The 23,465-nt window shown below is 43.4% G+C and overlaps 1 protein-coding gene across 6 annotated transcripts in view; it reads left to right on the top strand.

Annotated features, from left to right (window-relative positions):
* The window catches only part of RAPGEF4 (Rap guanine nucleotide exchange factor 4), a 168,731-nt gene that overhangs the window by 48,971 nt on the left and 96,295 nt on the right, over positions 1-23,465 (top strand). Inside the window, exon 1 of one of the 6 annotated variants that reach the window (XM_028749574.2) lies at positions 1,809-2,114. The exons of the other annotated variants lie outside the window; for them this stretch is intronic. The gene's annotated coding sequence lies outside the window, so the exon portion shown is untranslated. Of the gene's footprint in view, positions 1-1,808; positions 2,115-23,465 lie in introns of those variants that run through there. 6 annotated transcript variants of the gene reach the window in all.

The raw sequence follows: 23,465 nt of genomic DNA, 5'->3' as shown, positions 1-23,465 counted from the left end.
TTTAACACACATTTTCACCCTGCCTTATTTCCAAGGGGCTTGAGGCAGAATATGTTGTTTTATCATTGCAACAATCGCCCTGCAAGGTAGCTTTGGCTGAGAGAGCCTGGCCTGAAATCACACAGTAAGGGACCTGAATGAAGTTTCCCTAGCCTTAGTCCTACACTGGGATGCACTGTGGTCTAAACCACATCCATCAGTGGACCCTCTCTGACAAGAGCACCCTGGAAGTTAAGCAAGAAAGTCAAGAAGGAAGAATCAATTCTTGGGAGCTTTAGCTCTTTCTCACTTTATTCGTTTTGTTACAATGCTGTGCTGCGTTTCTCAGGATTAAGTCCCACTGTGTTCAATAGGATTTACTCCCAGGTCAGGGACGCGGGTGGCGCTGTGGTCTAAACCCCTGAGCCTCTTGGGCTTGCTGATCAGAAGGTCGGTGGTTCTAATCCCCATGACGGGGTGAACTCCCGTTGCTCTGTCCCAGCTCCTGCCAACCTAGCAGTTTGAAAGCACACCAGTGCAAGTAGATAAATAGGTACCGCTGCGGCGGGAAGGTAAACGGCATTTCTGTGCGCTCTGGTTTCCTTCATGATGTTCCATTGTGCCAGAAGCGGTTTAGTCATGGTGGCTACATGACCCAGTAAGCTTTCTGTGGACAAACGCCAGCTCCCTCAGCCTGAAAGCGAGATGAGTGCCGCAACTCCATAGTCTCCTTTGACTGGACTTAACCGTCCAGGGGTCCTTTACCTTTACCTTTTACCTAGTCCTACACTCTGACCACAGCACTGCACAAGCTCTCTGTATGGACAAGAGTTCATACAACAACACTGATGCCTTGAAGATCATCTCATGTCAACTGGACATTTGCTGTTATTCACAGAGCAGGTCTGTTTCCTTCAGCTTCAGATTTATAGCAGGAGGGGTGGAGAGCAATTAAACTAGGCAGAAGCGTGGTATGGATTGATTTAGACAGGGAGCAAAGTTGTCAGGCTGTTCAGATTTTGAAATGAATAAAAGCTGTGGGGCATTTTCTGTTTCTTGAGTGTTTGAGAGTGCTTATGAAAATTTTAAACTTAAAAAAAAAAATTAAAATCTTGTGGTGTCTTGGCCTGAAAACATCATGAATAAAATATGGTCCCTTATTGCTAGGACACTCCTTGATTACTCGAAAGCCTGGAAGAACGTGGCAGCGGTTCATTCACTTTGTCCTTTGCTAATTGCTGTAGTAAACTTGTTGACATCTTCGGAGGCGCAGTGTAAAACATCAGCCGTGAGGACAGTTCTTAAGAAGAGCAACTTGCAGCACACTTTGAAATGTCAGACGTTCCAAAGCGAGCAGGGCAAGAGGAAGTGGATTTGAGCGAGAGAGTGAGTGTGTAACCTATGCATCCTGTGCAGTGTAATTAAATAAAACCTATTTATGAGCACGAGCTCATGGCCGCTAATGGATGTTAAATGCATTAAAGCCTGACCCACTTTGTATCCGGTTTCCCCAAAACACTATTACACTGAGCAAATAGTAAATCTGAATGTGTATGGCTATTATCAATGAGTTACACATATCAAAATTCCTGAGTTTCTGCATGCAAATTATTTGCCCGAGACCATCTGTCTAAGCTAAATATATTTCAGAAGAATAAATCGCAAACAGACCTTCGAACCACAGCAGCCTTCTTTTGCAGGAAGGGAAGGGCACCTATGGTGACTACTTCTTTCCCAGCAGGGAAATTGGAAGTGAGAATCAATACATCCAAACAGTGTGATTTCTTGTATGCCTATCAGTTGTTTCATAGGGGATGAGCTGGGTGGGGAGAAAGAGAGAGAGAGAGAAAAATCTATGCTGCATTGGCTGTCTAATTTGGATTGCCAATGGTAATGCAGAGCCACTTGCTTAAAAGAAAGGTAGGATGCAGAGGCAGAAACATTAGTGCTAATCTGCAGCAGAAAGACTAGATAAATCAGCAGAGCTCGCCTCTCGTACATCACTAAGGGAGAAGCTGAGTGCTACTCGACCATGTGCCTGAACAGTCACATCATTAAGAATGGAGCATGGATGCAAAATCTAAAATTCACTTTTAAGGCTGCTTGCTGGGTTGGACTGATAAGAACACTACAGTGTAAGTTTTTGAAATTTCATATAGGTGGGGGGGGGGGCGGCAGGCTCAGCATTATTTTCTAATTGAATCGTGTCCTTTTCACTTTTGCTATATTTGAGCTCATGCCTTCTTGATATATAATTGGCATTGCTTGACTAACGAATCGGAGTTTTCCATTTTAACATTTCTTTGTGCTTAGCCAGAGGAGTTTGGATATTTCCCCCCACCCCCCATTAACTCTCAATTTTTTAATGCTGCAAATTAGTGGGCGAAATACTTGAGAAGCAAGAGTAATGCCTCTCTCTCTCTCTCTCTCTCTCTCTCTCTCTCTCTCTCTGTGTGTGTGTGTGTGTGTGTGTGTGTGTGTGTGTGTTAGTGCACCAATGTTATAAGTGTTTTATTCTTGGCAATGCTTGCTAATGAAAGGATGCTTTCTGTAAAAAAAAAAAAAAAGGTTCTGAAAATGTAGTATAGGTATTTTCCATAATTTCCCCCCAAAAAAACTGAGCAGTTGTATTTAACATCACGTTTACATCTGCAACAGAGAGCAGGGAGGGAAATGGCACAGGAACTATTGATTGCCAACATGAAATCTGCATTTAAGAAGTTTTTGAACAGATTTGATTTCACCGCTGGTTCCTATCCTCCAAAGCAACTAGATTAGATTATCATATTTAATCACCACACAGTATGTAGCAAATAAATGCATTTGAAACTCCTCAAATATATTATCCTGCGTTAAGCTGAAACATTGCTCTCAATAGATGTTTAAAAAACTAAGCCTGACGCTAGTTTTCAGAAGAACGTGATTTAATAATATATGTGCCAAGTGCAAAAGGAAACAAATGGAGTTTTGCTGTAGAGATTCAGAGGTAGTGATTTTAGTTCAAAAATGCAATTTTTGAACCTTAAATGCTGAAACCTAAAGAGCACATGTCCTTTATGGCATTAGGAAAAGTCGTTATGATACTGTTAGTCACAGTATTCGGCATCAGAAAGAAAGAAAGAAAGAAAGAGAAAAACAGTTTATTGGATGAAGTGTTGTTTGGATAGAGAAAGTGGGTTCTAATTTCACCTCATTTAAGAATGCACTGGCTGGCTGTGTTAGCATTTTCCCAGGTTCCAGTTTTCTAGTCTGGAAAGTACGAAAGACGATCTCTATATTTGCAGGGCTGTTATAAGAATGAATGGTTGTCACCTCAGTGGTTGTCCCAGGCTGTGTCTAGAGTTTGGAGCTCCCGTGGCAGTTTGATTTAACAAATGTAGTGCTAAACAGGAAGCGTGTGTTGTGGTCGTTGGGGTCCCAGCTTCCTTATTCCTTGTACTACTGAGTTTTTGTTTACAAGCAGAAGGAACTGCTGATTTGATTTTGACTGCTCTGCAGTGCCACCCTGAAAGTGGACAGGGAGTTTCCTGGAGCCAATAAGGTTCCACCTGGCCTTGAGTAACTCCTGATTTTGGTTTCTCCATCTAAGCATTGAGTCTTTCAGTTTAAGATGAGCTGCTCTCCTGTTCCTGGGGGAACCATCAGCTTGTGTCTTAGGTAACAGCTCTAACTTGAAAAAAAACCACACGTTACATATATTTATTAATATACTCACTCATACCTTAAGAGTTTCCTAGGAGACCGCGTGCTTAGAGACACTGATTGATTAGGTCATCTCCGTCCAGTATCTTCCACAATAGTGGAAGGAAAGGAATTCAAAGAATATTCTCTGTATCCACAGCCTGTGTTGCGTTGCCATAAGAGTGCCTAACATCTGGGGGAGCCAGGATCAAATCTCTACTCAGTCACGAAGTAGGTCACCTAAGGGTGACCTTAGGTAGGGTTGCCATATTTCAAAAAGTGAAATTGTTGTTGAGCTATTTTTGCCCAAAGCTTTTGAGCTTTTTTAAAAAGGAAAATCGGCAAAAACAACCCTGCCGACATGGGTTGCCACACATCTGGATTTTCCCGGACATTTTTGCCAATTTCCGCCCAGGCACTGCTTCCGACTGCAGTGTTCAGAGTATGTCTGGGAAATTCCAGACTTATAGCAACCCTACCTTAGGCCAGTCACTGTCACTCAGACTAGCCTACTACACAGGGTTGTTGTGATGATAAAGAATGTGTGTTAGGGGGAGAAGCATGCGATCACCTTGAGCTCCTTGAGGAAAAGGTGGGATATGAAAAAAAATGATAATAAATAATATGCACACACACGTGCGTACACACACACACACACACACACACACACACACACACTTCCACAACCACTCAATCTCCACTTCCCCCAAGAAGTTCTAATCTGGCATATGTACGGTTACGAAATGTAATGAGTGTTTTACTTCACTGTCATGTGAGACATCAGGCTGTTCCTTGAGCCCAATTAATGTCTACTTCAATTTGGGAGGTTTGATGCAGCACTCGTATGGTTTGGATTGACTGGTCACGCAAATTCTGTTACAAAGTCATCGATTTTGCTTGTTATTCATAAAATAATGAATGCGTTCCACACAGCGGAGACCATTGTCTTTTCGTTTACAACACCAAATAAACATGTTCATTCTCAAGTCTTTCTTCAGAACTGGGTTGACAAAATGAGTGTACTGCTTTCGTTTTCTGCCCCCCCCCTCCTTTTTTAAATGGAATGTTATCACTGAGGTCCATAATAAGACCTACCACAGATGTGTTCCTGTTTGCTTCTGTCAGCGTTGCCATAAATTTGTCAGTATTATGCATCGTGACCCTGCGCAAGTGAAGTTCAAGAGGCACTGACTGAAGACTGTTAAATCAACTAGGTGGGTCAGCAGTTCAGAGTGTTACACCAGATGGTGCCACGAGTTCAAGTTAGGGTCAAGAGATCCTTTCCAGGGAATTGGAAGCTGGGTGTCTGGAAAAGATGCGCAAGCCTGATAGTGTGAGCAGGAGAAGCCAAGGAACAAAAACAGGCACTAAGCAAGGACAGAGATAATGGAGAGAGAGACATTGGATTAACAGTAGCAGAATATTGTCTCTTGCTGAGACAAGATTAGTCAGCCTGGGTGATTTTCAAGTACAGTCATATCTTGGATCCTGAACATCTTGGTACTTGGACGTTTTGGTTCCCGAACACCGCAAACCCGGAAGTGAGTGTTCTGGTTTGTGAACTATTTTGGGAAGCCGAACATCCGATGGGGCTTCCGCGGCTTCCGATTGGCTGCAGGAGCTTCTTGCAGCCAATCAGAAGCCGCACTTTTGTTTCCGAACATTTTGGAAGTCGAACAGACTTCTGGAACGGGTTCTGTTCGACTTCCAAGGTATGGCTGTATCTTTGCGGGGAGGTGAAGTCTTTTGGAGAATATTCTGTTTTAATAGCAGGGTTGCATTCCTAGCTACAGCCCAAAAGGTTCTGAGTTCAAGGCCAGCTACTACTGAAAAGATTTATATGTTTTAATGTTATCCTGCCTGTATAGCATATCCTGTAAAGACTGTCGCCGGAAGAATCCTTTTGTGTGGCATACATTTCTCAACCCTGTGTAAAATATAACAGGAAAACTGGAAACTGACATTTGTCAATGTAATTCAGCATGGAGGCCGTTAGTAGGCTTCAGACGCCATACTCCTGTTTGTGATGAATTTGACCACCTCCTTTTTCTGATCTAGAGACAGAGAAGAACTTTACTTTCTAAACAGTTGTGTGATTACTGTTGGCAGGGACAAAGGCAATTTGCATGTGTAAGACCAACTGCCCTGGTTTGTCAGGCCCAAATTGGACATGGCAGCTGCAGACCTGCCTCCTGAAATGCAGGTCTGCTCTTGCCATGAGGAAAGCATGGCTGGGAGGATAGTCTGATGTTAAGAACAAAAGGGATGTATCCATGGGGAGGGGTAATGCCCCTCTCCAGCCCTGTAGTTTTGTTGTTGTTGTTTAGTCGTGTCCGCCTCTTCATGACCCCATGGACCAGAGCACGCCAGGCACTCCTGTCTTCCACTGCCTCCCGCAGTTTGGTCAAACTCATGCTGGTAGCTTCAAGAACACTATCCAACCATCCCGTCCTCTGCCGTCCCCTTCTCCTTGTGCCTTCCATCTTTCCCAACATCAGGGTCTTTTCCAGGGAGTCTTCTCTTCTCATGAGGTGGCCAAAGTATTGGAGCCTCAGCTTCAGGATCTGTCCTTCCAGTGAGCACTCAGGGCTGATTTCCTTCAGAATGGATATGTTTGATTTAGAGCCCCAATATTCTCCTCTAGCCCCCAGGATTCTATGCTGAAGTGATATTAGTTGGGAGAAAAGGACCTGGGATGGAGGCCCCAGGGTGAGAGAAGTGGTGAGCACCCCATAGCCAGCTTTGATGTGTGATGGGGCATTCAGGAGGACAAGTCTGTCACTGTCATGTATGTTGCCGAGCGCATTGTGCCTTGGGGATGGCAGGAACAGTATGGCAAAAGAAAATGTCTGGCCTGCTTAGTTTCATTCCACGAAAACAGCTTTATGAACATAGTGCAGCTGGGGATGGCAGATGTTTCCTCCTGACATGGAAAATCTGTGGAGTCTTGTGCCCTGAAAAGGCGAAACCTTTTGTGGACCCATTTGATCCAGCACCACCACCACCACTGACTTATTATACTCACCCAAAGGTTTTTTTTACCAGCAGTCTACAATAAAAGCTAACAACAGTAGAATGTAATAAAATCAATGGGTAATGATTAACTGTGTTTTCATCACAGTTTAAACCAAGCAGTGGAAATCACTTCCATAACACCGGAATCCATTTTCTGCAGTCGAAAGCCCATCTTGAACTCAGTAGAAGTTCCCTACTCATAGGATATCCCCTCTTTTCTTGAGAAGGAAGGATCTCATGTTGTGAACCTTCACAAGTACAACCAGGGCTTGCTTTATACAGTGGTACCTCGCAAGACGAATGCCTCGCCAGACAAAAAACTCGCTAGACGAAAGGGTTTTTTTTCGCAAGACAATTTCCCCTATGGGCTTGCTTCGCAAGACGGAAACGTCTTGCAAGTTTGTTTCCTTTTTCTTAACACCGTTAATACAGTTGCGACTTGACTTCGAGGAGCAACTCATAGAACGCGGTGTGGTAGCCTTTTTTGAGGTTTTTGAAGACTTTGGTGATTTTTGAAGCTTTTCCAAAACTTTCCCGACACCGTGCTTCACAAGATGAAAAGAATCGCAAGACGACAAAACTCGCGGAACGAATTAATTTCGTCTTGCGAGGCACCACTGTAATGGCATATTATTGCACGTGAGAGGTGAACAGCTCTTCCACCAAGTTAAAAGATGAGCTAGCAAGGCAAGCATCTGAGTCAGGGCCATCTAAGCCAAGGTTTACTAGTGTCCTTACAGACACTTTTTTTGGTTCAGCATTCAAAGCCTTCTTTCCCTTTCTTGATAATGAGACTTCGTGTTCCCAGTGAACGCTTGCCCCCAATATACAATGACAATTATTCTTTTCCCAATTATGCTACACCCATCTGTGCAGAGGATTTCTTTTCTCCCTTTTTTTTTTAAATGAAGTTTTAATAATAATGACCGAATGGTGTCTAGCACATCTCCTAGGATTAATGATGAGCTGGAAGAGTTGATGGCTGAAATGTATCCAAAGGCTATTAACGCCAGTTAGTCATTAATCCTTTCTAAAGCCCCAGGCAGAGGTCGTTGCCACTGTTATCAGATGGGCATGAGACAAAAACAGGTCGGTAGTGGATTTTACCATAATGCCTGTATAAATTGATATGTTCAGTCTATATGCGTTATGGGTCATTTGAGATCAAGATTCAAGGGTTTGGGATCGTGTCTCCATAGCTACTATGGTCATGATTGCTTTTCTTTTTTAAAAAACTGGTGTTCATACGTATTCCTGATCATATGTCAAAAGAACTGCAAACAATATGCACAACAAAGATTTGCTTTGCTGAGAATACATTTCTAGGCTCTCCTGGAAGAAGCAGCTGCCACTGTGATAGGATTTCTAATGGGCTTACCAGCTTCTGAACTAGAACCTCAGCTGCAGCAATGAACAAATCTCCACGTTTTGTTCCATCCCTGAAAACCTTCCCTTTGGGTTCCTGCATATCAAATCTCTGTTAAAGGAAGACGAGAAGCAGCAGACCAGGGCTTCATTTCTGGGCTATTGGCAACCCTGTACATGAACGAAACTGCTGGTGTGCTGAGTTTCCTGGGTTTGTGGGGATAGGGAAGGAATATTTGGTGCCTAATACTGGTTGTGGGGCTTTTGGCCCATTCCATGATGTCATTGTACTTGCATATGATGCTTGACAGCTTCTTTTATGGTTGTGCATTTTCACAGCTGTGCCCAGTATAGGGCAACAGATATCCATGAATATCAGGTGTCTGTACAGGCAAATGTAATGCAAGGAGGACCTTTGCAGAAGAGCTAAGATAACAGCACTACTCTTGCATCTGGGGAGGTCAAAGGTTTTGGACCATTCCCTCAGGAGGGCTGAGATTACACATCTACAGCCAGACACATCCTAACCTTTCCTCCTTATCTCTGTGCAGTCGCCATTAAGCGATGTCAGTATTAATGCTGTACTGGGACTATAAGAGCTGGGGATGCTCTGATTTTTTTTGCTTGTCTAAGTGAGATGCTTTTGGGGATGCCTGTATAGATTCAGGTTTATGGAATCTTTCAAACGGGGCAAAACATAATCTGGAATTGCCACCAGCATCTCTGCTGACTTTTCACCTGGCTGTAGCAGTGGGGTGCCTTGATAGCTGCTGCTTGCTTTAATTCTACACCCTTCTCCTGTACAGAGCAACACCACTCTAGTACTGCTGAATTTCTGCACTGTACAGAAAGACAGATAAAATTTTCATGTAGAAACAAAAGGGCACATTTCTGAAACGTAGCAGGGGCTTTTTAGTGGTGGTCACATTTCAGCAAATAATGAACTCAAGGTGGGCCACAAAGCCCTACATGCTGCACACAGTTTTAAAAACCTTATTGGGTTGCCAGTGGACTCCTGAGAATCTCAAGGTTCATTTTTCCACCCTTCATGTATGCAGAGAAATGTTTTAAAATGTGATAGAGAAAAATGAATTAGAATGGGTCTCATGAAGTTTAAATGAGAAACAATCTAATTGACATTTTGCAAACCACTACGCAACCTGCATTGGGTTTTTTTTGACATTCGCTCTTCTAATTTTGTGGTGCAGTTCTGCAACCAAATAATATGCACAAAGAATGCAGGAATCTGGAGAATGGAATTTAAAATTAGAAAGCAGAAAAACTGAAAGAAACCCAAGTCGACAAATTCACCCATCCACAAGGAGGCCATGCTACTTCTTAAGTTCCTAGTTTTGGGCCCCATTAGTAACTGGTTTCCTTGTTGCTGTTAAGCGTCAAGAAGCGTTGTTCTAGCAATACAGTGATTTTTCACTTGAGTATCCTTGATAGGCAAGCAGAGAAGAGATTTATTTTGTGGGGCAGGATTTGCCAAAAGCACTTGGCATTACTCCAGCTTGTTACTGAAATATGAAATAGAGAGCCTCCAGTTCAGAGTGACTCTTTGTTGTTTGCTTAGAGCTATTTCTTAGCATAAGATATTAGCGAAGTCCTGGTCCCTTGCAAATCCTAGTCCCTTGCAAATCCTAGTCCCTTGCAAATCCTAGCCCTGCTTACCTGAATTCAGTGGGACTTACTTCTGAGTAGACATACTAGCCTTGCAGCCTTGTTCAGCAGCAAAACAATGCTTTGGCTGTTTCAAAAGCCAATGTTATCTAAAATTTGCAGCTTTGAACAATGTTTTCCACCAGCCTTCCAGCTAACTCTTTTTGCGCGTTTGTGGTTTGATTTACTAAGACGTATGCCAGTACATGCTCATTTGTCGTGACAGCTTCCTGCCTAGGCCATCTCCCCAAAGACCCAGCCAGACGGAATAACATTTTAATTTTTTATTCGCATCCTTCAACTCTGCTTAGCTGATAGTTGCGGTTCTCTCCGTGAATAAGGACCAATTAAAATTGCTGTGTTGGCGAGCTTGGAGATATAGAGTAGGTTTGTGGGGGATTTGGTCTTGTGATTGCTTCATCATGTGCCTAGTCCACATGATGCTACCATTTTGCCTGCTTCATCCTGTGCCAAATTTTACATCGATCCACTTAACCCACATTCTCAACAATATCAGTTTGGTCATGTGAATTGCCCTGAGGGGAGAGAATCCCAGCAGTCAGTTTGAAATAGTCACAGCATTTATTTATGAGGCGTTCCTAGATTTGCAGGCATAGCGCAGAATTGATTTTAGGGTTGAACCAACACTGTTTGCCATTTTAGGAAATGAGGGGTGGGGAGGCTTTTGAAAGTTCCTTTTCCTGTAATGTTTAGGCCTTCGCTATGTGCTTTTTTCCACCAGTGACAGCAAATGATGTGGGCACGCAAGTGTCACGGTGTGTCACGGTGTAATGACATGGCCTAAACATCACAGGGACAGGGTAACTAGCCTTAATCTTCATATTGATGTTAAAAGCCACACCTTTGCTTCAGTACTTTTGACATGTCACTAGCAATTCTCTTGTTTCACACTGAGGGAAAATATTTTTCTTTGAAGAGATTTTTCTTTTTCAGATATATACATATCATTATTATTTTTAAATATATATATAAAAATCCTTCCTGGTGTTTGTTTTTTTCCAGATTCCAAAATTAGAACAAGGCAAATTTCCTCATGGGACTCTTGGTGCAAGGAGGCATTGAACTTTTGCTGCCACTATAGCCTGAAGGAGCTTTTGCCGCTGGATGGGCCTATGTTTTTCTGTGCTGTTGCCCCTTAAATTTGACTGTGTTGTGCTTTTGGCTTCTTCTTCTGCTGTTGCTGCCGCTGCTGCAAATTGTACTGTTTTGTAAATTGTGACGCTTGTGCGTATCGTTTACTTAAGAAACCACTGAAACCAACTCCTCCGTGATGTTTGTTACGCAGTATGTCAGCATGCCAAGTTAAAGTTGTTACAGATATTGTCAAAGTTGAATCGCCTTCACTTTGAGAGTCAGTCTGTGTGTGATTAAAAATGGCAGCAACATTAAAATGTAATTTGTGTATTTATATGTATTGATGCTTCCGGTGAACTCACAGGCCCAATATTTAACATGAGTAGTAGAGTTCAAGGGGTGGGGAAACTTGCTATTATATTTTACTGGATTTATACAGTTTCATTCTGGAAACATTTTAGAAGCCTTGTTTTCAAAACGAGAGATTAATGATCCAGTCATTTGCTGTGCAATCACAGTAATGACCAAAAGCTACAACCCACACATCATTTTAAATGAATGGCGAAACTTTCATGATAAGTCCATGATATCTCCTGTCATTCCACTTCTTTTCCTTCCCTTCCCCCTTTCCCCTGTGAAATCAACAAGGCATTCTTAATATTGCTCATCATCCCAACTATTGGTCTAATACTTGGAAAGTGGAAGAAACAAGTAATCCTTAAAAATGCAAACACATAATAGTGTTGTACCCAAAATATTCAGGAAAAGCTGTAAAGTACAGTGGAAACAGAACATAGGGAAATGATGGATTAGTTTATGCTTTCATATCTTAGTTGCACAGCAGAAGTGTTTGCAGTGCTGGAGTCCCTTCGATTGGGGCACGTTTATCAACTAAAACTGCCAAAATATATTGCAAATCTATGTAGCTGGATTTGATTTTAATTATTTTTTTTGTGGTTTCACAAGAAAATCACGCCTCTGATTCCATATATACATTGATCTAAACCTTGTTCATATAAATATACATTTTGTTCAGAATGTCTTCGTCTCTGTGTGTGGAGAACTGGGGTGGATGGGGAGAATTAATGGAAAAGTAAAAATGGACAAGGAAGCCAACGTTTCCTTAACCTTTACTTTCACTGCCACTTGGTCACAGATTTCAGAATTGCAGGTAATGCATTACTGCATTAAAGGAGGAATAACTGTCTGTGGTGTTGGTAGAAATCTATGAAAGCAGAATTGCCCTTGATTTGGGAGTAAACCTCACAGCTTGGTTATTAAAATAGGGTGGTGTTGTGCAGATATTTGGTGCCAAAGCTATATGTACCAAATAAAAATCTCTCCTCTGAAAGTGAGGTGATTGATTTGTCTCCATTGATGTGCTTTGCTCTAAAATATTATCTTATATAGATGATGTGTGCATATAGAGAAGCAGTTGGACACAGCACTCCGGGTGAGAGTCAACTAAAGCAGAATAATGTGGCACTATTATTTCTCCTTGGGAAAGGAGTACGGCAAGGCTGTATATTGTCCCCCTGCTTATTTAAGAATTCATCATGCGAAAGGCTGGGCTGGATGAATCCCAAGCCGGAATTAAGATTGCCGGAAGAAATATCAACAACCTCAGATATGCAGATGACACAACCTTGATGGCAGAAAGTGAGGCGGAATTAAAGAACCTTTTAATGAGGGCAGTGGCGTAGCGTGGGTTGTCAGCACCCGGGGCAAGGCAAGTAATTTGCGCCCCCTAACCCGTGGATTTGCGCCCCCTAACCCGTGGATTTGCGCCCCCTAACCTGTGGATTTGCCCTAACCCCAGATGTTGCGCCCGGTGCGGCCGGCCCCCCTTGCACCCCCCACACTATGCCACTGAATGAGGGTGAAAAAGGAGAGCGCAAAATATGGTCTGAAGCTCAACATTAAAAAAACGAAGATCATGGCCACTGGTCCCATCACCTCCTGGAAAATAGAAGGGGAAGAAATGGAGGCAGTGAGAGATTTTACTTTCTTGGGCTCCATGATCACTGCAGATGGTGACAGCAGTCACGAAATTAAAAGACGCCTGCTCCTTGGGAGAAAGGCGATGGCAAACCTAGACAGCATCTTAAAAAGCAGAGACATCACCTTACCAACAAAGGTCCGTATAGTTAAAGCCATGGTTTTCCCAGTAGTGATGTATGGAAGTGAGAGCTGGACCATAAAGAAGGCTGATCGCCGAAGAATTGATGCTTTTGAATTATGGTGCTGGAGGAGACTATTCATGGACTGCAAGAAGATCAAACCTATCCATTCTTAAAGAAATCAGCCCTGAGTGCTCACTGGAAGAACAGATCCTGAAGCTGAGGCTCCAATACTTTGGCCACCTCATGAGAAGGGAAGACTCCCTGGAAAAAACCCTGATGTTGGGAAAGATTGAGGGCACAAGAAGAAGGGGACGACAGAGGACAAGATGGTTGGACAGCGTTCTCGAAGCTACAAACATGAGTCTGACCAAACTGCGGGAGGCAGTGGAAGACAGGAGTGCCTGGTGTGCTCTAGTCCATGGGGTCACGAAGAGTCGGTCACGACTAAATGACTAAGCAACAACATTATTTCTCATGATTTGGTCACTATAAATGCCCATTGTTGCCGTCTAGAACTGTGTTTGCTGTTTCAGCATTACTACTATTACTCCATTTATACCTCAACGTCTACTAAAGAGCTCAAGGTGGCCTCATTTTATCCTCACAACCAGTGCTTTTTTTTCTATATAAAAAAAATGTTTAGGGGTAGTCATATTGAAATAGTGCCCCTCAATGAGGCCAAATAAAGATTCACAAAATGTTTAGGGGTATGCGTCCCCCCCAAAGCACTGCTCACATAACAAACCTGTGCAGAGAGAGAGAGAGAATGACTTGCCTATTTAACCCAGAGAGCCTAGTCCAACATTTGAAGAGTTATACTACACCGACTGTCTTACATTGACGATATCATGCTGCTGACTCATTTTAAGTGAGTGGTCTACTAAGACCCTTGGTTTTTCCTCCACATGTACTACTCTCTGCCTGGGTGCCACCCACCCTATATTGGTGCATCTGGTTTTTCCTTCCTGAATGCAGTGCTTATTATTATTTATCTCCCCACTGAACTTAACTTTGCAATGTTTGATGAAATGTCGCAGGGCAGGGGGACAAGAAAAGCATCTAGCTACTGAAAGCATTTATCATCTCTCCCCCCATTTTTCCACCTTGGCCAACAGCTGCTTTTCAACAAGGCACAAATATCCTATAGCTGCTTAGTCACTGCCTTAATTAGCTGTTCAGAAGCAGGTGGCCGACTGTTGCAGTAGGAGTCTTACTTTTTTATTGCCAGCGTCCCTGAAATGTAACAGAGACTGGCATTTCACCTAAGGCAAGGAACCAGATCACTGCCTCTCAGGTCTCCTAATGAGAATCTGCAGGATTTGTCAAACATAGAGCAATATTTTTGAGTTGTTAGCTACTTCACACCCCTCTTCTGTTTGAGTTGGCAGGAAAAAACCCTGTAGCACTTGTAACTATGAAATCTTGTTTCTGTTTGTAGGTTCTGTACTGTTGCCAAGTGGTCGCTGGTTCTTGATATTGTTGTGTGTAGCCATAGTGCATATGGCCTGGTTTGCACATCATGCTCAGGCAAATCTTAGCTCAGCCAGAGGCATAACTAGGCTCCTTTGCACCCTTGGCAAGGAGCTGAATTGGTGCCGGGAGTGATCATGGATCAGAAACTCAAAAAAATTACTTTTCGTCGCCTTTTGTGCTCCACCAGTGACACAGCCATTGGGGTTGCGTCTGCTCCCCTCTGTCTCTCCTCCTCTTCCTCTTCCTCTGTTGGTCCATCTGGCTGCCTTCCTATGTTATTTTTGTGCTCCCCTGGTTATGTGCCCTGGCGGGGGCCAACTTACCCAATCCCTAGGTACACCCCTGAGCTCAGCACGGCAGGGAAAAGGATCATGGGGGAGCAAGCAGGCTGCGAACTCCGCTCCAGAAGCCCACACATTCAAACTGAGCCATGGTTTCGCTTAGTGTGACGTGATTCTCTCTCATATTGCTATCAGTTGGAAGATACTTATGTATTAGCTGCTTTCAATGTTCCTCTTACATATTTAAGCATGATAAACTACGTTAAATATAAACAATATAAGTAACATGTTGGGTAGGAAACATACACCTGTTGCAGCAGCATTATTGTTGTTGTTTTTGTTATTATTCAAACTTGAAACAAATAATAAAATATGCTGGGCAAAACAGTATGATATCGAAGTGAAATTGATGGGCAATTGATGTAACTCTTAAGTGATCCAAAGGGGAATAAATAAATAAATTTATGAGGGTACAGAAGCACTGATCTATTTTTGATATGTTCACACATCATATCTTTGGTTTAGACAAAAAAACCACCTCTCATTTCTGGTGGGTTAGAAATGGGAAGCCTTCCTAGCCATTTTGAAGGGCTTAGTCATGTGCTTTTTTACTGATGTCATGGGCTTATCTGCATCACTAAACCCATGCTGGTATTCAATAACTGTCTATAGCCTGATGGAAGTTGGAGACAGGCTTCTCATCCCATGTTATATATCACCATGTTGATTTTGCAAAGGAGGGTAAAGGTAAAGGGACCCCTGACTATTAGGTCCAGTCGTGGCCGTCTCTGGGGTTGCGGCGCTCATTGCATAGAAAACAGCACTCCTCAGGCAGAAAGCGCTGTCTGGTGTTTTTAGGAAGCTCTAGAATGTACCTATGCAAAGTTTTACAGAATGAAGGACTTTTGTCTGCTTAAGGAGTTGTACAGCGGAAGGTTCTCGGAAGACCATCTACAGTGGTACCTCGGGTTACAGACGCTTCAGCTTACAGATGCTTCAGGTAACAGACTCCGCTAACCCAGAAATAGTACCTCGGGTTAAGAACTTTGCTTCAGGATGAGAACAGAAATCATGCGGCGGCAGCGGGAGGCTCCATTAGCTAAAGTGGTACCTCAGGTTATTCCACGTTGAGCTTGGGAAGCTTGCTATCATTTGCATCGTCCTATAACTTCTTTCCTCACTCTCTCGCTTCTTATTAAATGGAATCAAAGAGGCTTCAGCTAAGTCAAGCCATGCTGTTCTAAAAGCATCATTCACACAAGTGGCAAGAGGGAAATATTCTCTTCAGTACTTTAATATAAAAAAAAAAATTGAGCAAATGCCAGCGCTCCATCAAAACAATGTAATTTCACAATATTTTTGCATGTGGAAATGTGCTTCATTAAATAAAACCACAGTTAAAATTAAGGCTTCTTTAGAAAGGCCACAGTATAATTGAGATTCAGCCTTAGAGGCTGATGCGACTTCTCACATGTAGATCATTTGATTCCCCCTTGTGTTTCGTTGCAGACACAAAGCCAGTACTCTTCCAGTATGATTCATCCTGTTTTGCTTCATGAGTTCCTTAAAAAAAACACACCTTTAAACAATATTTAGACATGATGTATCAAAACCCATTACAGTGGTACCTCGGGTTAGGTACTTAATTCGTTCTGGAGGTCCGTTCTTAACCTGAAACTGTTCTTAACCTGAAGCACCACTTTAGCTAATGGGGCCTCCTGCTGTTGCCGCGCTGCCGGAGCCCGATTTCTGTTCTCATCCTGAAGCAAAGTTCTTAACCCAAGGTACTATTTCTGGGTTAGCGGAGTCTGTAACCTGAAGCGTATGTAACCCAAAGTACCACTGTAGTTAATATTGATTTACTTGATTTATATCCCGCCTGCTCTCCAGGGAACTCAAGGTGGCACACGTGGTTCCCTCCTGCCCATTTTATCCTAGCAACAACCCTGTGAGGTAGCTTAGGCTAAGAGGCAGTGACTGGCCCAAGGTCCCCCAATGAGCTTCATTTGAACATGGCCACCACCTCACCTTGCCCTGCCCTGCCCCGCCCCATCCCTGTTCTAGTGCCCCATCCCTCTCCTAGTCAGAGGCAGCATCGCCCCCACTGCTGTTCTGCCAAACTCATTACACTGCTCTGTGTAGCAATGTTTTCCTCTTTGTGTTCTTAAAGGTAAGATGCAGTAGGTCAAATCTATAAACCGTTGTTCTCTCTCTCTCCCACAGACAATTGCGTCGTAATTGCTGTTTTCAGCTGTTCTATGATTCCTCTGTTTTAAAGCACTTTTTCTGGTTTTCCTTAATGCATTTCACAGCCTCTCTTACTATACCACCATAGCTTCAAATCCGATAGATTGCAGGGAGAAGCAAAAAAATCCCCCACTGCAAGGCAGCAAGGGGAAAGGATTTTGTTTGGAGGATTATATAATACAGCATGAGAGAAAGCCAACATACCGTACTTTTCCATCTATAAGACCCCCTCTATTTTTGGGGACTCAAATTTAAGAAAATGAAGGGAGATGGTGGAGGATTGCCCAGAGCTTTGGGGGGGGGGGGGATTGCTGAAAATTGCTCACCTGCACACATCGCTAAATCTGCCTCCCATCTGTCCAATCGGTGGCAGAAGCTACCAATCGCTCGCCCAATCAGACCACGTATTGATGCAGCAACCAATAATACCCACAATAGCCGCTGACAGCCTCGGCAGCTACAAATCAAACGTCCATCCTATGCACTACCCATGTATAAGTCAACCCCCACTTTTTAGCATGGTTTTAAAAGAAAGGAAAATAGTCTTATACACAGAAAAGTACTGAACTTTATTCCATTCCTGCATCCCTGTAATAACAGATCCACTTTAGAAACACTTTCTGAGAGTGGGAGGCAGGACACCTATTTCCATGAAAGAAATAGGTGCCCTGCCTCCCACTCTCAGATACAGAGTGCTCAGACTCGTGGCTCAATAGTTCCCCAAGGCTTTATTCCTCAAGTCGCTACATGGCTTGAACATAGGTCAAAGATGCAGGTCACAGAAGCAGAGCTCTATGGTTCATGGCTAGGCCAAATCGAAGAACTTGTCTCAACACTTGACAGGGAAGGCAGGCACCATCATTCACATGGTTCTCATCCTGAAGGAAAGGGCTGAGCCAGCAAGCAGGCACTCATGTGGGCAGGGTAGATTGGCCCATGCCAGTGCCTCCAATGGTGTGACCTTGCAGAATGGAGACTCCTCAACTGGTTCACGCCCTTCCCTTCTTGCCGGGACCACCTTGCTCTCAGGAGATCTGTCAGGGTCTGGCCCCATGAGCTCTTCATCTTCTGCTGTGCCATCTAACACCAGCAGGGCAGGGGTGATACCTGATGAACTGTCCCTCAGACCTTGAGGGGGGGCTGGACTATATTTGGGGGGGGGGAATGAATGAATTCCTGTGCCCCACAAATAACCCAGAGATACATTTTAAATAAAAGGACACATTCTACTTATGTAAAAACATGCTGACTCCCAGACCGTCCGCGGGCCGGATTGAGAAGGCAATTGGGCCGAATCCGGCCCCCGGGCCTTAGTTTGCCTACCCATGTTTCAGAACATCTTTGGAAAGTATGAGGGAGGGATGAATCTTTCATGTGATTATTCATGTGATTATATATTGGGTATGTATGTGTGTAGATATAGATGTATTATTATTATTATTATTATTATTATTATTATTATTATTATTATTACCCCGCCCTTCTGGCTGGGTTTCCCCAGCCACTCTGGATGGTTTACACATTTTTTTTGGTAAAACATAAAATTTTCCTGATACAGTGTTGCCTTCAGATGTTTTCTAAAAGTCTGACACAGTCAAACCTCAGTTGTCAAACGTAATCGGTTCCAGAAGACCATTCAACTTACAAAACATTCAACAACTGAAAACTGAAAGTGGAAGCCTCAATACAGTAGGGAAAATCAAAACGGAAGCCGCATAGTACATTCAGCTTCAAAAATTGTTCAAAAACCGGAGCAGTTACTTCCTGGTTTTCGGCATTCAGGAGCTGAAAAGTTTGAAAACGGGGCTGTTCGAGAACCAAGGATAGACTGTTGTGTGTTTCCTTGACATCTGATGGGAGGGCCCTCTGTCTGGTTCCCTGTAACTTCACTTCTTGCAGTGAGGGAACCGCCAGAAGGCCCTCATAGCTGGACCTCAGTGTCCAGGATGAACGATGGGGGTGGAGACGCTCCTTCAGGTACCCTGGCTACTCTAGTTACATACCGCTCTGGATACGTAACTTTTGGGTTACGAACGCGACAAACCTGGAAGTGTATACTTCTAGGTTTTGCCATACACGCATGCCCAGAAGCGCTCAATCATGCTGCACGCATGGGCAAAAGCAGTGCCTCTGCCTATGGACTTTTGGGTTGTGGACGGACCCCTGGAACGAATTTAATTCGTATCCAGAGGGTCCACTGTAGCTAGATTATGGGCATGGTATGCATGGGTCCTTCAGATTTGGTGGGTCCCTCATTAGTAATGCCCCCTCAGACGGCATTACTCTTGGCAGCACCCTTCCCTAGGTGGACCCTTCAACATCAGTGATGGCTTCCCTTGCCCTGATGGTTGCAGACCCAGTAGCAAAACAACAGCAACAAAATGGTCCAACTGGCAAGCACTGCTGCTGCCACTCACCATTTTATTTCCCCCCCCCCATAATGGTGCTCTGGGGACCACCATGTCATGGGACCCGAAAGGCATTGTGGGATATTTAAAATAGTGGGCCTCCAGCAGTAAGAACAGGGCCAAACCTAAGTGGCTGTAGCTGATAAGTTGAGTAAAGAGTAGCATGGTGGGTGATGGACCCTTCTGAGAACTTTGGCAAGTACCTGGTGTGCTAATCCCTGTTACTGGTCGTGTGTGTGTGTGTGTGTGTGTGTGTGTGTGTGTGTGTGTGACGTTCCTTTCATTTGTGTCTTGCAAAAGACTCCTCTCTCTTCCTATGTATTTTTTATTTATTTGGGAGGGGGAGGGAGTCTAGACCAGGCATAGGCAAACTCGGCCCTCCAGATGTTTTGGGACTACAACTCCCATCACCCCTAGCTAACAGGACCAGTGGTCAGGGATGTAGTCCCATAACATCTGGAGGGCCGAGTCTGCCTGTGCCTGGTCTAGATGATTCGTCCATTCTCTCATGCAGCCTCCCTCAAGGAAATATTCTTCTGAGAAGAGAAGGACAGGAGAACTGACTTCTGCCTCTACATACAGAGAACAAAGTGTTTGAAACAAAAAGGGAGAGAGGAAGCCAGGAGTGACACAGGCAGTTTCAAGCTGCTCGGCAGCAATGGGGAGCGCCATCCTTTTGAGTACCAGCTGGCAGAAGTGATGGGGGAGACGGTTGCTCTACATTATCTTTTGTGTGACAAAATTCATTTAGAACTGAGATCTGTACTCTGAGACCAGTTTGTTTAGTTACTTCTTTAGGACACAATTAAGGTGCACTGATTTTTGTATCAGTCATAGTTTTAGTTGCTTTTGACAACTGTTAACACTGCTAATTGATCTATACTGTTCCACCATTGATTTTTCCAAGAACTCTACTTCTTCTTCTTTTACAAACTGTTTTGAAGGTGGGGTTTGTTTGGGGTTTTTTTATAGTCAAGCAGTATATAAACCTTATGAAATAAACAAACAAATAAATCTTATTTATTTATTTGTCACTTTTTACACAACAGTGTGTCAAAGTGTAGGAACAAGAAGCATTACAGCGGTACCTCGGGTTACATACACTTCAGGTTACATACGCTTCAGGTTACAGACTCCGCTTACCCAGAAATAGTACGTCAGGTTAAGAACTTTGCTTCAGGTTGAGAACAGAAATCGTGCTCCGGCCGCGCGGCAGCAGCGGGAGGCCCCATTAACTAAAGTGGTGCTTCAGGTTAAGAACAGTTCAGATTAAGTACGGATCTCCGGAACGAATTGAGTAGTTAACCCGAGGTACCACTGTAAAACCAATTATGAAGAGGAGTTAGTTACAATTGTCCATTGTGTCAGGGTTAACCAGCATTGTATCTTGTCTACTGTCATATACAGTGGTACCTTGGTTTACAACCATAATCTGTTCCCGCAGTCCGGTTGTAAACCAAAACAGGTTGTAACCCAAGGCACGCTTTCACCAATGGGACCTCCAAAAAAAACGGGTTGTAATAAAAAAAAAGGGGGACACGCACTTCCGGGTTTGACCTGGTTGTCATCCAAAACGGTTGTAATCCTAAACAATTGCAAACCAAGGTACCACTGTATATTATTGTAAACTTTTCTACTTGTATCCATGTATTTTATTTAGTTACTTTGCTTTTGCTCTAGTTTGGTCTAGTCCTTTGTTGACATATAAAGCCCCAAATGGTTTAGGGAAAAAGTCTAAAGGATCGCCTTATCCTATTATGAGTCTGCCCATATACTGAGATTATTATCAGATGCCAAGCTTTTGTCACCTTTTCCCTTCTGAGGTTAGACAATGGTTACAGGAACAGGGCCTTCTTGGTGTTGGTCCCCAGAGTGTGGAATAACCTTTCTGGAGACATTTGCTTGGTACCCATTCTTGGTTCATTTCAGCACCATTTGTAAGTACTTTTAATGCACTCTGTCCTGCACCCTTGAGATATAGTTAGTTATTTGCTACTGTTTATACTGATGCAGCATCAAGTCGTTAGTGCTTCCAAACATTTTAGAAAGAAGGGGAAGAAATGACTACAGGACTGCTAGTTTTTGTGTGATTCCTGGGCAATTTCTGTGGGGGATGTAATGTGCAGTCTGTTAAGAAAAGCAGTTGATGGGTTAATTCCCCATGAGTAGAAATTACTCATTTCCCACAATGCACCTGCAGGCATCTTGTCACTCTGTTACTTGTGTAGATTTGGCAAGTAACTCTGTGTGTAAAAGGGCTCAGGTTACAACCTGGGTGGGTAGGAGATAGCTTTCAACAATCCCTGCAATCTGTTGGAACTGTAGATTTGAGTGAAGGCTTTTTTAAAAGGTGATCATCTGAGAAAGGAGTTGGAAAATTGCCAGGCACCAAGACTTGGAGAACACTATCAGTTGTAGGACTTTGCAAGCAACTGAACTAGGGACTTGGCTGTGGACTCTAACACAGGAAGGACTTTGAAGCAAAGAACCCTCTCTGGGCTCAGAGAGAGAAGACTTACTTGCAGCATCTGTAAATAGTGTCTATATTGGTGTTGGCCAAGTAAAGAAAATCTGCAAAATGGCTGTTTTCTGTGGTGAGCTTAACTGCTTGACTGAGCTTCTGCAGCACATACACCCAAGAACCCCAAACTTCTGATATGTTTGTTGTTGTTTAGTTGTTTAGTCGTGTCCGACTCTTCGTGACCCCATGGACCAGAGCACGGCAGTTAGTTTCCCCCTGCCTCCCGCAGTTTGGTCAAACTCAAGCTGGTAGCTTCGAGAACACTATCCAACCATATCGTCCTCTGTCGTCCCCTTCTCCTTGTGCCCTCCATCTTTCCCAACATCAGGGTCTTTTCCAGGGAGTCTTCTCTTCTCATGAGGTGGCCAAATTATTGGAGCCTCAGCTTCAGGATCTATCCTTCCAGTGAGCACTCAGGGCTGATTTCCTTAAGAATGGATAGGTTTGTTCTTGCAGTCCATGGGACTCTCAGGAGTCTCCTCCAGCACCATAATTCAAAAGCATTATTTTTCTTTGGCGATCAGCCTTCTTTATGGTCCAGCTCTCACTTCCATACATCACTACTGGGAAAACCATAGCCATAACATTTGATATGTTAACTGGGTTCATTGTGCTTGAGATATTGTGAATATAAGAGTTCCACCTGTGGTGGTTCAATCTGTGATGGGGGTTTCACACATGGAAGCCAGCTACCAATTGGTTTCAGTCACTGCATGATGAACGTATAGATTTGAACGAGCCTTAGGAAAGCAGCACGCTAAGCTGAGTTCAAGACTACATTGAAATGTTTAGAACTTGAGTGTGTTTAATACTTGGGAGAATCTAACTGACTGTTTACCAGTTCCTGAATTTGTGACCTCTGTGTATATCTACCAAAATGCACACTGACAGTTGCTTATGACATAATCAAATAAATTTTGAAACAAGGCCAGAAAGCATGCTTCCAGTGCAATATATACGGATTAAAGGCCTTCTTTGATACAAAATTAACCAAAGAAAGGGCTTTCTCTTGTATTTAATCATAATGGAAACAGGCTCCCCTTTGTGGGATTAGCAATCAAAAAGACTGATTGAATATTAAAAAGGCAACCAGGGTTTTATCAGCAAAGGCTGTTTTGAGAAGGATCATCTAAGGTCAGCCCTGGGCCTGATGAACACAGGATTTGCCATCGGTTTCAAAGAGAATTGGTTAGATACCTCATTTCCTTCCTGATCATGATGGCTTTAAAAGGCTAAACAGGGTTTTTTTAAAACAAAAACAAAAAAACTTGGGTACTCAAGATTACAATAGTCATATATAAAATTTCAACCTTTAATACTTCCTAGAAAATAATTTCACCCCAACCTTTGCAGAAATCAAGGTAAATAGAGGGGGAAAGGAAACCCTCCTTAGTGTGAATATTTTTCCATCAGAAAACTTAACTGAACATCATGGGGAAAACAAGCAAGTATGGAATTTGAAATGATAACAGTGAAGGATTGAAGGCACTGAGAAGGACTAGCATCAGATGCAAGGTGGCGCTGTGGGTTAAGCCACAGAGCCTAGGACTTGCCAATCAGAAGGTCGGCGGTTCGAATCCCCGCAACGGGGTGAGCTCCCGTTGCTCAGTCCCTG

Source organism: Podarcis muralis, chromosome 1 (genome assembly GCF_964188315.1).
Source record: "Podarcis muralis chromosome 1, rPodMur119.hap1.1, whole genome shotgun sequence".
NCBI lineage: Eukaryota > Metazoa > Chordata > Lepidosauria > Squamata > Lacertidae > Podarcis > Podarcis muralis.
This window is presented reverse-complemented; position numbering and strand designations above follow the sequence as displayed.